The sequence below is a fragment of the Danio rerio genome, chromosome 2, assembly GCF_052040795.2.
Source record: "Danio rerio strain M-AB ecotype USA chromosome 2, GRCz13ab, whole genome shotgun sequence".
Lineage (NCBI taxonomy): Eukaryota > Metazoa > Chordata > Actinopteri > Cypriniformes > Danionidae > Danio > Danio rerio.
This window is the reverse complement of record NC_141022.1, coordinates 36,999,547-37,017,075: the sequence shown is the minus strand read 5'-3', so window position 1 is coordinate 37,017,075 and position 17,529 is coordinate 36,999,547. Positions and strand designations below refer to the sequence as shown.

General features: G+C 35.6%; 1 protein-coding gene across 1 annotated transcript in view; it reads left to right on the top strand.

Moving 5' to 3' along the window:
- Nucleotides 1–1,783: 1,783 nt before the first annotated feature.
- Nucleotides 1,784–17,529, top strand: part of b4galt2 (beta-1,4-galactosyltransferase 2) — a 201,162-nt gene continuing 185,416 nt past the window's right edge. The window contains exon 1 of the mRNA XM_087238548.1: nucleotides 1,784–2,217. The gene's annotated coding sequence lies outside the window, so the exon portion shown is untranslated. The remainder of the gene's footprint in view (nucleotides 2,218–17,529) is intronic.

Here is a 17,529-nt window from a genome sequence, read left to right as displayed (position 1 = left end):
ACGTTAATAAAGGACCTTTAATGACAGCTGTTTTTTATTCTCTTATTAATGACACAGTTGTTATTTTAATACATACTGTAAAGTATACCCAATTACAACGAACAGAACACATGACATAATCAGCTCTGCTGTTTTTCTATAATGATACTACATCCTCAAGTAACTAATTTTAAATCAACAAATATACTGCCAATGACAGGTTACAGATGTTGTACTGCTATTTTTTGACACAACTGCATTTTGTAGTTGGGGAAAGACTTTAATACTGACCAAAGGTGTTTGTTTTGCATTTGATTTAGTATTATAAAATGTAAATTATACTTTTGGTGGCCGCAGAGATCCATTTATATATATATATATATATATATATATATATATATATATATATATATATATATATATATATATATATATATATATATATATATATATATATATATATATATATATATATGCAGATTTAGTGCTGAACAAACGTCTTATTCATGTTGAAAACTATTTTGTTATGATTATTTCAGTGTATCTGATTAAAAGAAAATTAATTTTTTTTGGAGAAGAAACAAGCAAAACCCAAAGTTTTCTTTAATTTTTTTTATTCTAACTTTGTAAAAGACGTCTCATTTTTTAGTAATTTAGTTTTTTAAGTTTAATATACATTCATTCATTCGTTTTCTTTTCGGCTTAATCCCTTTATTAATCTGGGGTCACCACAGCGGAATAAACCGCCAAGGTATGCATATGTTTGGCACAGCGGATGCCCTTCCAGCTGCAACCCATCACTGGGAAACACCCATACACTCTCATTCACACACATACACTACGGACAATTTAGCTTACTCAATTCACCTATAGCGCATGTCTTTGGACTGTGAGGGAAACCGGAGCACCCGGAGGAAACCCAAGCCAACATGGGGAAAACATGCAAATAAGTTGAATACATCCTTTAGGTTAATTAATTAAAAAAAAAAAAAAAAGAACAGAGTACAGAACCCAAAATGATAGGCCAATTGTATTTTTCAATGGGGATATAAATAAATATATAAGGCATTAGTACTAGTAAATGAATGAACGTAGGAAACATTTTATACAGTAGCTGGCATGTTTTATTTAATATTATAAACTAATGACAAATTAAAAAAATAAATAAATTGGCTAAATAAAATCAACAAAATTATTATCACTTATAATCATACAAAATACTTATCGGGAACTTTTGAAAGTCCAAATCATACAACGGAAATTACCCATGTATACAACTATATACTTTTGCAGATTTTTATTATTATTATTAGAAATGATGCACGCTTTATTAAATGCAGCATTATACACAAGCGAAGCAATAGCCTGAAACATCCATCAGATGGCGACAAACTACGACACGTTTCAAGTCTTTCATCGTCTTGTTCAGCAGGTGCATCGCTTTATGCTTTTTGTTATTAAAATATTTATAGTACAAGATATTAAACGTGACACTTTAGGAAATAGAGATACCCGCTGAGCATCGCCTGTCAGTCGTGACAGCAGAATTATAGACTGTGACTACAGAATAGTAGACTAAGTGTAGACTGAAACGAAGTGTAAAGGACCACGACATCTTTTTCTCACTGTTCTAAGGGATATACAGCCTAAAACGAACTGCTATTAGAGCAAAAATGCTTACACCTACAAATAAATGCCATTCGTGTCCAGGCAAAATACCAAAACAAAACAGAACATGGACGGCGACTGCGCGCCCTCTTGCGGCGATAAAGCGAACGACCGTTTGAGCCCTCCGAGTCTCCGTACTAAAGAAAACCTGCCTCCCGATGCCTTTATTCGCACACCCATCATCTCTCCTCGCCAAAAAAAACACAGCACGGACAGATGAAAATACACGGCAAAAAATTCAGTCTCATCACTGGAGTGTACGCTTTTGCCAAAGCCTCTGAACAACATGGAGATATATAGCATTCCTGCAATATGGCATAATCCTTTCATCAGTGAGCGTTTCTTTGCGAAAAATGAATTAATCGCCGTTGTCGGCAGAAAAAAATAACGCTATCCGGCAAGTAACTCCTTCTTTTTACATGGATATTAGGAGAAAAATACATGCACTGCACACAGATGACACATTTCCAGCTGAAACTGACAGTTCTTCAGAAAAACACAGTCAGCTGAAGTGAATACAACAAAGATGAATCCCTTTTAGAGGAGCTCTCCGGCTTGCAGAGGATCAAGGTAAGAAATTACATGTTTGTTTGTTTTTCATGCACATCTGAAACACGTTTCTGTCTCTGCACGACTTCCTTTGCACGATGCTCTTTGTTTCCCCTTTATATCACATGCTATCTTTATTGCCTGCCATCTTGATCAAGGCGTCCAGATATTCCACATAGAGATGCAGGCTGTACGATCTTAACTCTTGGTCAGATCACAATGCCACAATATAGTCTCTTTTTTCCATCGACATGCACATTTCAGCTCCTCCCAGCAGAGTCGAGTGAAAGCTCAAGGATGATGCTGTGCTTTGGTACCCACAGCATCCATGGACAGCATCCTGCTCGGTGTCTCCTGATGTAGGAAGCTGGCAGGACATGTGTGGCTTTGTGGCCAAAGATCTGAGAGAATAGTGAAGAATTCACTCCAACACTTTTATTATGAAGCCTGTATGTATGCTGCACTGTCAAGGTCTTCATAATTCATATCTAAATTAATACTCTCGTCAATAACAAACAGCACAGTACACTCTTATTGATGGCTATACTTCAAAAGAGTGATTTCAAACATGATTAAAGCCCCAGTTCATGTTTATACTCTTTATTAAGCAGGAATAGGAATTTTAGAGTCTTTGTAAGTGCAATGTTTTTAAGGTATACACTTGATCACATTTGCATTATGCTTACAGGATTCATAGAAGGTGTTGCTACTGTAAATATTGTACTGTAAGCTTTTTGGTGGGGGGTTATGAATTAGTACTGCTCCAATTTGAAATTAGGTGGTGTTAAGCATTTTCCTTGTAACCTTTTTGATTAGTAAATTATTGATTAGATCACATCAATGGCACTTTAGTCTCAGGGGCAACTGTGCTTTGTGGGGTCCAATTAACATCCAGCTGTCTTTCATATTTATTTAATTGGTAACACAGCATATTTAATTGACTGCACAGATTTTTAAATATCGTTTTAAGTAACTGCATTGTTAAAAAAATTACATTAAGAATAATAAATAATTGCTCAGTGTCAGTTTATACAGTACTTTGCCAAAACCTTGCCAGCTCTATTTAGTTTTGTTGTGTGATATTATGTTGGAGGGTTTTTTAAAGGACTGTTTGTTCACTTGTTAACTGATTTTCTGAACCTTTCTGACTCCTTTAGGAGGACTGTTTTTGATGACTCCCAACCTAAATGTTATATCCAAAATCAATAGTAGAACAAATACTGAATCCATTTTGAAGTTTTTCCCCTTATGGTTTAGTATTAAAACACCGTCTAGGCCAACTCTTTATTAATTCTTTATACACAATACCTGACAAAAGTCTTGTTGCCTATCCAAGTTTTAAAAACAACAAATAATGACTTCTAGTTCATCATTTGGTATCAAAAGTGGCTCACATAAATAGCAAAGGCCTCTAGATTACACTTATAATACCAAAATAAAATATGATCATGCCTTGTTTTTTAATTATTTAATTAGAACAATAAGGTCCGACTTTGCCCAGACAAAAGTCTTGTCACTTGACAGAAATAATTTACAGTGTAGAATAGAAATCAACAATCAGTTGCTCTTATTTTATATGCAAGCTACTCCTGTTATTTTATCGCATATTAACAGCAGCATAATAATGAATATGAACGCTACACATTTCCCTTACAGGATGAGAGAGAAGTTAAAAAGGCTGGCAGTTTGTGTTTTAGCTGTACTCATTTGCAGTCAATAACATCTGTTGTGCTCCATTATTTCTCAGTGATTCCTGCAAGTGACGTTTTTTCTCAGCGTCTATCTGTACATCTCATGCCCCCACACAATCTGCTTTTTAAGATTTCTTTCTCTGGCATGATACCTGAGAGGCCCAAGGGCAGACTGTCCATTGGTTCATTTTACAGTTGGGTTTAAACAGGAGCTGCTCTGTTTGGCTAATCTGCCTCCATCCACCAGAGATAAATGGCCTTTCAAGCCAGCCGTGGTCCATGAGTTCTTTTTCCCTGATCATTGGATCGTACAGATGATACTTTATTTAAGGTATTACTAACCTATATAGTTTATCTAAACTATAAAAAGACTCTAAATAGATAATGCAAAAGGATTATCCTTTTTATTAATAATAATAATTGTTAGTGATTATGAATTTTAGCCTACATTGAAGAGGATTTTAGGACAATTGACTAGTTTTTGCTGAATCTTTGCCATCTTGGTTGTTATAGTGAAAATGTAATTCATTTAATTTTACTTTAATACATTTAATTAAATAAATAGATGTAATAAATAAAAGTAATACATTAAATTAGAATGTATAATATTTAAATTGGCAGCATGGTGGCTCAGTGGTTAGCACTGTCGCCATACAGCAAGAAGGTCACTGTTTCGAACCCCAGCTGGGTCAGTTGGCATTGCTGTGTGGAGTTTGCATGTTCTCTCCCATGTTCGCCTGGGTATCCTCCGGGTGCTACGGTTTCCCTTACTGTCTAAAGACATGCGCTATATAATTAAATAAGTCAAATGTATGTGTGTGAATGTGAGAGTCTATAGTGTTTCCCAGTGATGGGTTGCGGCTGGAACGGCATTCCCTGCGTAAAACATATGCTGGATAAGTTGCCTTTTCATTCCGCTGTGGAGAGCTTTGATAAATAAAGGGACTAAGCTGAAGGAATATGAATGAATAAATAATTAAATTGTAATTTGATTAAACTGAAATATTTAATTTAACATGAAAAATATACTTGATTATTGTAAATGTTTGTAAATTGTGTTTATATACTGTACAGTAAGTGTTTATATATATAGGCCCATTAAAAAAAAAAATCAAAATCTGGACACTGGTCATACAGATGAGGAGTGAAACCGTTGGGTGTTGGGATTTGTTGTCATGGGAACAGTAAAACCCGTGACAGAGGTGGCATGAAGTGAACTGCTTTGTTTCGTACATCAGTCTTTTGTCTCAGTTTAAAGTGAATTTTTCTAAACTCAGAAGAATGAAATTTCTCATTTCTTCAGCTTGGTTTTGCCCTGGAGTACAGAATGTTTTTGCCCCAGTCAGAGTACGAATGTGTTTGTCGGTTGTGGTTTATTTGTGAGGGAGTTGCGTATTTAGGTGAATGAGGATAATCATGTCTAAGTCCATCCAGATGCCAACTTGGAGGTCCGTCCAAACGAAGGCTTCAGCTGCGGCGGTTTAATTTGTCTCTTGGCTTTGAGGAGAGTGAGCAGCTGGACTTGAGGCAGGCAAAAGCTGGGGCCGCGGTCTGTGGAGTTACACGCTAACAGAGCTGGAGCGTGGCCACACAAGCCTTCCTTCAGCTTGTTTTTGTGCTGTGATATGGACTGTCTGTCCAGACAATGCTGTCTTGTAATTAGCCACTCTGCTTCATGGTTTTTCCAGGAATGAATCATATTACCTTTGTGATATTCAGAATTAGATACATTTCAAACACTGAATGGAAGGAAAAGAATTTGAATGTGTAAAACTGTTTGGTGTTCGTGTAAGCCAGATGAAACTTTTAGTTTTGAGTTGGGCTTTTTGGAATATAGTGGGTTCAATGCAAGTTAAGCTTAGTTGACTGCATCTGTGGGATATTGCTGATTAGAACAAAATAAATAAATCATTCAGGTTTAAAGATTTTTTAGCAGGATTTGAAAGCAGAAATGGGAAGCATGTTTTTGTTAGCTAATGGTGTACATCAGTGGTCACCAAACTTGTTCCTGGAGGGCCGGTGTCCTGGAGATTTTAGCTCCAACCCTAATCAAATACACCTGAACAAGCTAATCAAGGTCTTACTTTGTATACTTGAAACACCCAAGCAGGTGCGTTGAGACAAGTTGGAGCTAAATCCTGCAGGGACAGCGGCCCTCCAGGAGCGAGATTGGTGACCCCTGGTGTACATCATACTTCAAATGATCAGAAAAATAAGACTGGAAAATATGTGTTTTAAAGTCGCCATGAAGTTAAGATTGTTTGTTTAACCTCCCTATTGTGACGTAAAACCAATTTAACTACTTTCTGAAGTGAGAAAAAAATGTTGAGTTATGCATGATTTTGTCTTTTGGGAACCAATTGAATCGTTTGATGGCCATTGCTACCAAAATGAAGAAATAATTGAATGCACATTTGCAGTTGTGGAGGTTTACTGTCTACCAGAATTACCCCCTGGTGGGGGTGATGACAAGAACTAGGAGCTACATTTTACTGGAATTGTATCATATTCATTAGAACTACAGTCTGAAATGAGACAAGGCATGGGCTGATAACCTTGGATAAAAATATCATGGTTTCTTGTGATTACTGTTCTAAATTAAGTTGTTTTGCAACGTTTGAGTAAAAAAACACTTTTTTCCCCATTGAATATGTTATATAACACATATATTTATATATATATATATTAACATTTAAAATATTTTTAAACAGTAAACATGCCAGGCTAAATAATAAAAATAAATGCTGTCTTCATTAGTTTTAAAAACACAGATTTCTTTACAACTTGAAAAGGCACCTTTTCTTTTCTTCAGATCTTCTTTTATTGGATACAAAGTAAGTTGGTTTATATGCTGTTTATATCATTGGATGTTGGTTTGTAAGTGATTTTTTTTAGAGGTTTCCTGAATCATGGACTGACCAGTAGCTTTTGATGTGGAGGGTTCTTTTCTGCTGGGAAACTGTTGCCTTAAAGGGCCACGAAACACCAAAACACATTTTTTGAGCTGTTGACAGTCGTATACTGTATGTGTCCCACACTGCTAAAAACACTATTAGGACACCTATATTTCACTTAAAAGTGTAAATTGGTTGTTTTTGCGTTATTTCAAGCAAATTCGTACTTCCGGTTTGAAACAAATTTTTGAAGCTGCGTCACGGCCATGACATAATAGCGTGTATTCCAGCGTGCAGACTGGGCGTCTGTGCTAGAGTGAGTCTTATTACGTCTTACAGTTTGTTGCATTAATGCATGAGTAAGGCTTGGTTCAAACCAATCAGCGCGCTCTATTGTGCAACTTCATTAATATTCATTACTGTCAGAGTGTAGATGGCAGAGACGTCACGTTGTGTTGGCAAAACAAGCGTGAAGTGTTGCTTATATAGTTTGCTGCAGTTAAGTTTCGTTTTCATTTTCTCTCTGTGAGAGCTCAGACTCATGTGTAGATTACAGTGTACGCGACGCGCGACAACAATAACTTACGTGTCTAAGGAGGATTATTGTTTACCTGAGAGCTGTTCTCATCTGCAAACGCTGAGATCCAGATTCGCTTTAGTCTCCTCTTAATAAAGACGCGGCTCTAGTTGCTGGTGATTGTCCTGTCTCTACAGATTTGGTAAGTGAGCGACCAGTGCTCTTTGTTTATTCAGTTCGTATTTTATTCGTATCAAACAAACTATTGCAACGAGTGTAAACAAGTTAGCACTAACAGTTACAACCAAACTATAACCTCGTGTTGGATTTGGCTTTCTGACGCTACCTGCCGTGTGCATCTAAGTTTCCGGGAAATGCTGAGTTTTTTTTCTCTCATTCGCCGTGCGGTATCAAACATTGTATGAAAAATACACGCTTAGAGCAGATCCTCGAATCAAATATCACGTTTGTCGGGAGGGACATGAATGAATTCCCTGAATGAAAGAGCCAAACTGCAGTTAAAGTCCACCATTTAATAATCTGGCAAATAATTCGACTACAGATGTCCATGTAAACACAGTCACATTGTCCGCTGTGTGTGTGTTTTGACTCTGAAATTCAGCGCGCCCAAATAGACACTCCCACACCCTCCCACTTTAGTTCCTCCGAAACTCCCCCCTAAACAGAGCTGGACACGCCCACTTTTCTGACTTTTTCCAAAGTAGAGGTGTGAAAACACCCTGCTGAAACGAGGGGGTTTCATGGCCCTTTAAAAAAATATCAGTAAAATAGTCGTAAAAACGTGTAAAAATACCTTAGGAGCAATATAACAGAAAATTTTAACATTGACTTTTCAAAACCACGGTAAACCTTAAAACCCATGCCTAAACGAGACATGTACTAATGTAGCCCTGTCTTAAAGGTATACCATGTGACCGGAAGTGAAGAAAAGTCGATTTCGGGGGATGGGTTGGGTTGGGGAGATGTTATGGTGTTTGATTATAAATAATTCACTGAGGAAGGCATTGTGCCGAAACGTTTGTGTTTTTGTATTACCTGAAAAATATAAAAATAAAAACAATATGAAGCAATTACATGATGAGTGCAAATCATCACCTTTTTGAACAATTATGAAGAATATAGAAATATAGATTAAATACAGATTATACAAAATAGATTTTTACAAAGTTATAAAGTGCACAGATACATTGTTTATAACAAGCACTATTATACATATACAAATAAAAAGTGTAAATTTGGATTTCATAATTTCAATTCATTTAACATGGATTTTGCAATATGGCAAAATCATGAGTATAAAATTCCAAAGTATAAGGACATTAAAAGAAAAAGTTTCTTATATTGAATTCAATAACTGGCAGGTAGCCAATGAAGTGTAGAGTGGGAATTATGCGAGTAGATTACCATGAGAATGTGAGAACACTGGCTACAGAGTTCTGAATGTTTCGGAACTTATTTATTGTTGTGTTTGGTAGACCATGGAACAGTAGTCAAGTCATAAAATCATGAAGGCATGAACCAAGGTCTCAGCATTGTTTATATTCAAGAAGGGATGTAAACCCTTAATATTTAGCCAGAGTAGAAATGTTGAAAGGACTGGAGTCAAAGATTATACTCAGAAGGCTGAACTAAAGTACCAGCAATATTAACACCGTCAGCACAGAACTGAGCTTAATATTTTGGTGACAAACAAGAAGAGGGTCTGTTTTGTCAGTATCAGGTTTGAGAAAGTTATTGATCATTTAATTATTTATATCATTAATACAAGCCAATTGCCGTATGAGTGGCTGTGTTGAGAAATCATATAAAGTTGAGTGTTTTCTGCATAATAGTGGAAGTTAAGATCTTGATAATAGATAATGTTACCTTAAAGCAGTTGGAATTGTACAGTAAATGAAAAAGGAAACTCTTTCCTTAACACCCTGCTAAGGAAACTCATTTCGGCTGCTTGTATCCTCTTGTCCGTAGAATAGAACATAGATTGACCGGTAAATAGAGAGCTTTGCCTTTCGCCTTAGCTCCTTCTTTACCACAACGGACCAATACATAGACCGCATTACTGCTGCCGCTGCACCGATCCACCTGTCAATCTCAAGTTCCATCCTTCCCTTACTCGCTAACATAACCCCAAAATACATGAACTCCTCAACCTGGAGTAAGAACTTTTCCCAACCTGGTGATGGCAAACCTCCTTTTTTCGGTGGAGCACCATGGCCTTGGACTCGGAGGTGCTGATTCTCATCCCAGCTGCGCCTGTAAAAACTGTAATACTGTGTGATGCGTGAATTAAATGCATATTGTAGTTGCTCTAAATGTCTCCCATCCCTAGCGACACTCGCCTCTTTAGCTTTTCCACTGTTGATTTTCAAGCTCATTAGGTGGACGTAGCAAACTTACTGAATTTTCTTGAAAACATAGGGAAGGAGGGTCTCGGGGTAAAAGAGTGAGACATAAAGGGTGCTTTCACATTAGAACTTTTGGTCCGCACCCCGGTTCGTTTGACGTCATAGTACGTTACATTTAGCTAGTGTGAACATGCCTTCTGAACTCGGGTGTGCACCCGTGAACCGTACCCAAGTCCGCCTGAAGGAGGCGGTCTGGGGTACGGCTCATGCCAACTCTGGTATGGTGAACCGCCAACTGTAACTGTACAACAAACTATCATTTTCATAACATTCGATCGTTTTTGTGTGTGTGTCTCACATTTCGTACTTTGGTACGTACAGTGGTACACAGTGAGGTCTGCTTGTCTCCTCTAAAAACAGTTTCTGCAGACACTGTGTGATGTTCTGAATGTTTATAACATTTTTGCGGCAGATGGACGCAAGTCGCTTTCTGTATGTCCAAAACCAAAAGCTACAGTTAAAGCAGAATGACTGCGATGTGCGGAAGTCTTTCCATTTCGGCACTTGCTTTCGTGACTGTCACCTAGCAACAGCCATAAACAAAACAGCAGCTCGAACTTGGGTACGGTCCAGGCAAATGAACCAAGTGTGAAAGCACCCAAAGATTACACAGATATAAAGCTTATCTATGACCTGTAGGTATTTATTCAGAGATTGCCGTTAAAAGGCAATCTGTATGGAACATCATTGTGTATGGAACATGGTTCGTCTCTGTTAATTTTGAAAGTAGTGGAAGCAGAGGAACTTGGCATGTGTGGTTAAAACACTTGGAAAAAAAACCCCGATGTGAACTTCTTAATCTCTTTATATTGTTTGTTCTGATTAGGGTGTAAATTTGTTATTTAGGTGGCGGAGAAGGCACTGGGGCGCTGTTTTTTTTCACATGTCAGTGTTTATCAATAGATTACACCAAAAAGAACAGGATATTGACAAACTATACATCAGTCTAAAGCTACAGCCCTCAAGCAGACAATGCAGCTAGTTGTTTTTTAATGGGAAGCTTATAAAGAATGTATTTGCTAAATGTAAGTTGTACACGAAACTTTTATTAGATATGGAGTGAATATCATTGTAATCAGAAGACACAAATGCATTTATTGCTGTACATCATGGTTTACTTTGAAATGTAAGGTTCCACAAAACAACATCCCATTGAACACATTCAGTCCACCGACACAATAGTGTTGAATTATGAATGGTTATTTGTTTAAGTCACGGTTTCTGCTGGAGACCTGTTGTTTACATGGTCACCATTTTACTTATGGTCGAAAACTGCATCTTTGTAGAAAAAAGCAAGTCGATGTCATAGCTTACAGTGTTACAGATAAAATAAGACCAAGAACTGAATAAAAAAGTCAAAAGTTATAGTTACTAAAATCTAATCAAAGCAGTCTAGTGTTTTGAAGTTTTGCATATGCAAATCTCTGAGCTACTTTTAGCCAGTAGTTTGTACTTCCTAGTTTGACTGATGGAGAATTTAACCAATGGCTGCATGATTCTTTTGACATGGTGGCGTTTATTGATCTATTGTTGTCAAATTGTAAATCTCCTTAAAATTTAGTAAGCTTTTTTCACATGAAATTGTTTTTAGAGTAAGCTATCGTTTGCTTCACTTACACGAAACATGGAATAATCATTTTAGTTATTTAGCTGCAGAGATTTAATATTGTGTTTAAGCAACAGCACAACTGTTAATATCACATCTTGATCTTTGCCTTCATTTACACCTCCACATTTTTCAGACCTTACTTTTTCTTGCATATTGAAGCTATTGTAGAGAATGTAACCGCTCAACACCGCGCACCACAGGATCTTGTAAGTGATGTTTACATCACAGGAGTGAGTTGAATGTGTTTTGAAAAGTGTCGGCTATACTCGTTGTGAGATTGAAAGCGTAGCTGAGTGGGTCTTCAAGCAGAGTACCATTCAGTATAATCTGAAATTGATGTCACGTTCGCATCCCACTGAACAGGTGCTGGCCGCAGATTTCCAGCCAGAGGAGGATGGAAGCCTGCAGGCAGAAAAGCACACTTTTAATGTGGAGAAATCGTCTTAGGTCAAGGAAGTTTAGGCGGATATTTTCAATATGTGGGCTCTCAGCCTCCTACCGCTCAATATGAAGCATCTAATTAAGCTCATTTTAATCTTTAGTGATTAGTGGGTGGAGTTTTCTTGTGGATTGTTTTGCTGAGTCTGTCTTTGTAACCCAATTTGAGTTTGACAGCTAGGTGGAGTAGAGTCAAAGTGCTAGAAGCTTATAAAAAAACAACTTATGCCTTATTTGTGCTTCTTTTTATATGAAAAAAAAATATATATATATTTAGGTTTTTTCAGTGAAGCAGAATTTCAATTTTAGAAGCAAATTCTTGAGTTCATTACATGTTATGTTTGTTTTAAATGAATAAATTAGTAATATTGTATATTTATCTGCACTTATGTTATCAAATGAGAACCCAATTTAAAATGAACCAAACTTATTAATGATGCTTATCTTATAGCATTCAACATTATTATCTTCTGAAGGGCTACTTTATAGCTGAATTTATCAATAAAGTTTCCTAAAATGATGTTTTAATGTTCTATTCATCTTATATCATAGTTTAAATTCAATTAGTCTCATAACTGATGAATTTAACATTATTATCGATCAAAACCTAACTGAAAAAAGTGCTTTTAAAAGCTCTACAGAAGACAATAGTGCTCTTTATATGTATTATAATTTATGAATTTTGAACTACTTTCCTGAAAGTGCTATAAATGAATTGTTTTGGCAATATTTGAGTACCCGGAAACATTTTGTTTTAGTAACTGATTATTTAGAGCTGGCTAAATTGTGTCTGACAATCCAAATGCAAGCTAACACTTTGGATGGTTTTCAAAAACATTACTAATAACTCCCTGTCTTCCATTGGTTTGTCAAACAGATGGAAAAATCACATGTTGAACAATATGTCAAGCTGATTGTATGCTCAAAAAATGTAGCTTTAGCGAGAAGGGAATTAATATCTAAATGCATGGTCAGGCAGTGGTTCCCAACCTTTTTTGCCTGAGACCTTCTTTTCCCCCGGAAAATATTGTAAGGCCCCCTTCAACATTTAATGATATTATCGCTCATATAAGTTTGCAATAAGCATGACAAACGGCATGTTTATTACTATATCTAGATATGTTTATTCTCAAATAAAAGCCTAATGTAAAATATAATAGCAAAACATCAGGAGGCCATTTGTGTCTGAAAAATGTAAGCCTTTGACCTTTAAATTGTCTCTATATTAGTTGACAGTTATTTGTTAATTTTATAAAAGTTTCTTGTCAGTAGCTGTGACATCCCTCGTCTCATTTTGAGTGTGTGTCAATTCTTTTGCCTTGCTCTCAAAAAATGCTCTGGGCTTGTCACGGTATTAGGGATGAGTCATCTCCAAATGTCTTATTAATTTGGCCTCATGCATTCGTTAGCAAGAACTTTGGTGCAGATAATGCACTGTGTCTGGGTCAGGGACTTTTTGCTTTGAGAAAATAGAATAAGCCCTAGTTCAGGTAACTATCTTGGTATTTTCTGCAGTATTGCTATCGCTGCGACCTAAAGTGTTTGGAGCTTTCTCACCTGTGTCCAGTATGCTTGGTCCATTACTAATAACTGCTGAAGGTGAGTCTTTTTTTGTGCAGGACGAATTTACAAATTTGTCCATTTTTTTGTTTAGCCAGGGAACTAAGGTAACATGATCATTCTCCTAAATGTCCACTGCTAAGAAATTAGAAAAATATGATGTGACACCCCACAGAACTTACTAAGGCTCCCTTGAATGCCAGGACCCCCCTGTTGGGAACCGCTGGAATAAGGGATCACAAATCTCATGGTTCAGATGACACTACGGTTTTTGAGACACGGATCAGACCATTTTTCGGATCAGCAAAAAAGCCCCTAATTGTCAGACATGCACAGTCAGCCACGCACACGAACGACAACACCCAGCCCTGATCCTACATCTCACAGTGACAACACTTGTTGTATTGAGTGCATATGTCTAACACTGCATATCTACTGTATGTGTGCATGTGCACGTCTGCTGCCAGACACTATTGACTTTAACTTTGTAATGTTACACTTGCTATTAAAGAAAAAAAAAGACATAATAAAACGACATAATCCTTAATGTACTTTACAAAATATTGGCAGGATGGAGAATGCATTAGACAATTAGACAATCTTGCTTGTCGATATCTGTATTTCAAGTAACTTACAGGAGGGGCGACATGCCAATAACTTTGATTAACAAAAGTCTTTACATTTCAGATCCATATATTCGTCTAGCAGATATCAATATCTCTGTCTGAATCATTACATTTGTATTAAGTGTTGTTAACAGTATAAAAACACTCTTTACATGAACAGGAAAGTGTTTTTATGAAGTGGCATGGACAGTGGTGTATGTTGTATGTGGAGGATTAGGGATGTGTGCCAGCGTGAGGTGAACAGGGTCACGTCCACAGGGAGGCTAGAGTAATGAAATGAAAGCCAGGGGCCAGTGACTCTGCTCACCTTCTGCCGTGAGTGTTTATCTCTTGCACAGGTATGACATGTCATGGCGCTGACCCCTGCATCTCACATCCATGCGGCTCTGCTGCTAATTGAATAGATACAGTCCCTTTCTTGTGTTGTCACCAGTTTGTGTACAGTATATGCTGTAAGAAAAGATACACTAAATCATCAGTATATTATATATATAAAATATATATTATATATATATATAATATATATAAAAGTAAATATATATACTATATATATATATAAAAGGATGTTTGCTTTTTGTTCAAATTATGAATTTAAAAGTAGTTGAAACAACGTAATTCTTGAGTTTGTGACAACCCAGCAAACTATTTTGTGTTTAATAGACATTAAATAGACATCTAAACATTGACAGCTTGACTAAAAAAAGGCTAAACCTGGGCTGTCAGTGAAAATCTAATAGACGTCTAAGAATAGCCCAAATCTAGACTAGTCGTCAAATAGACAGACTTTATATAGTCATTCATTTCTGTTTATTTGAGGACTAGTCTAGTTTTGGCCTATTTTTAGTCGTCTATCTTTTCACTGACTTAGCCTTGTTTTAGCCTATGTTTAGATGTCTATTAGACATGTATAAGACATCTTTTAAAAACAAAACATGCTTGCTGGGAACTTACTTGTTTTATGTTCAATCCACTTACAGTACATTTGTAATAACTAATAAGTTAATGTAATTCCTTCATGTTGTCAACACAAAACTATTGTGTGGAGCCCAGCATATTTGCAGTGTAGTGTTTTAAGTGCAATTAGACAAACAAAATGCAATTGAAATTGAAATATTTGCACTTTTGTGTTAAATTAAATCTTTTAACCAACTTATACTATAAGTACAATATGCCATTCATGGCTTTATAGCAGTTACAAAAAATTAAAGCCCAAATTTGTTAAATATTTTAAGGGTAAGCTTAATCTTTATAGAATACTTGTTACATTTGGATACCAATTGCCATTTTTTAGACTGATAAATGCATTTTCGATTTACAATTGCTATTACAATTAAAATAATAAAATATTACATTAATTGGTAAATTGACTTTTAATTATAAGAACACCCGCATTCTTTAAAATGGTTCTTATGTAGGCAACTCGGTTGGTTTTGAATCAGCCCAGTAAGGATTTTTAACAGGAAATAAATGATTTAATTAGTTATAATCACACTTCACCAGTACAAGCATGCCTTCATGTGTGATAAGTTTCACAATTTTTGATGTGAGAAATAGTTTGGCTTGTTTCTGACAGCAGAGTAAATTTAAAACACTAAAAGTGTGTAGGCCAAGAATAAGAGGTAAAAAATGAGTGATTGCCATTCCAGACAAGCAGTGCGTGAATTAATTCAGTTTTTGGCATTTATGTCAATTAATTTGTAAAATGAGTTGATAATTAACAATCATATTAAATGTTTGGCAGGTATGAACAGTAAATACTGTTTTGTAAGTTGTCAGCTTTCTCAGAGATTGATTTAAATGCATTTGTTAGGAAATAGTGAATTCTGCACAAAATTAGGCTAACTGTTAAGCCATAGGTTATGTTGACATCTCCAAAATATAATGTCTGTGGTGAATGTCCTCTTAATGGAAGATTATTTAAAAATGTTTATAAAAGACAAAGATAATGATTTTTTGTGGAGTTTGTAAGGATAATGATAAATCATTGGAGCAGTTATAGGATAATAATTGCAGTCTAAAAATTAAATTTCAAGATTTTGACTGATTACTTTTTTTTTTCCAATTCAAAACTTTGGATCATTTCAACAACATTTTGTGATTTGACAATAGTTATATTTTCATGTTGCTAATGCTGCATGCTAAATGATTTAATTGTTTCTGACTAAAACCTCTGACACTAAAAGTGTGTATGCCAATAGTAAGAGAAACTAATTGTCATTTTAGTCATAAAAATGTATTGTGTGAATATCCTACACTGAAAATATCCAATGCAGCCTATGGCTGAGCGATACATCAAAGAAAATTATTATGATATAATCTTTCTTATCATTCACTATCGATAATTATTGAATAATATTTTACAATCCATTTAGGAATATTAGGCTTTTTTATTTAACCACTTTATTTAAATTTACAAACATTACTAAGGCAAAGAGTGTTAATAATCAAAAACTAAATAAATTAAACACACAAATCTCATCTCTTATATCTTATAATAAAATAAACATAAGTGTAAAAAAGATTCTTAAACTTGATAAACAAAATGTTACAGTGGTGCAGTGGTAAAATGGAAATGCTGAACAATCTAAGCAAATTTTAAGGTAGATCAACATCTGTAAACTGTGAATAGTAACAATAATGATACAGTAAACCTCAAACTCTCAAACCTGTAAACAAAAACAAAATATAATAATCAAATCTGAGCTGTCAAGTAAAGGAACCAACCATCATTATTCAAGTACAAATTGCAACATTACAAATTGTGAAGTTGAATGACTATATTAGCCCTTATGCTAAAATATCTTTCAGTTGGGGTGCTAGTGGCTGGGATGCACAAGAAAAGAAACCAAAAAGCCACTCTGGCGACATCCTTACATTCTTTTTATATATATTATCTCCTTACTGCTGCACAGCACTTGTTTTTGCATGCTATTCTGAACTGAGGTGGTGATTACGCAACTCAAACCAAGTCTGTTCGCATGTTGCGTCTTAAATCATGTGAAAAGTGTGAGTGCACGGTTTCCTTCACCGTTTATTGGATTTTTTGAATTTAATGTTTTAGAATTGGTTTCTAATTAAAAAGAATGGTAAATGTTTGTCATGTTTGACCAATAAAAGCTGCTTTGTAGCCTGTCTGCTTTCCTTCAGATTGATTTCATTTGACTTAAAATTAATAAATAAAATTAGCTGTTTTCAGCCTTTTTCCCAATAATCTTTTCATTTATAAAGTCACTGGTTTTATTGCTCTTGAATCTTCTGAAGTAAGTCTAAGTCATTAAATTTACAAATTTAATTGCACTTTAGTTAATTTTAAGCACTGTCCTTGTTTTGACATCTCCAAAATATGTAATTGTCAGTGGCGGCAGTCCTCCTAGTGGAAGATAGTTTCAAAAATTATTGCCAAAGTGCATGATTGTTGTTGTCTTTTTTCGGATTTAATCTTTCCCTATCATTTTAAAAAATAAATTATAATATAGGTGGTTTTCCTGGAAGCTACAGTAAGCATTGGAAAAAGCTTTTCTTAGTGATTTTGCTGTTTATGCTGATATGATGATTTGTACAGATCACAGTCA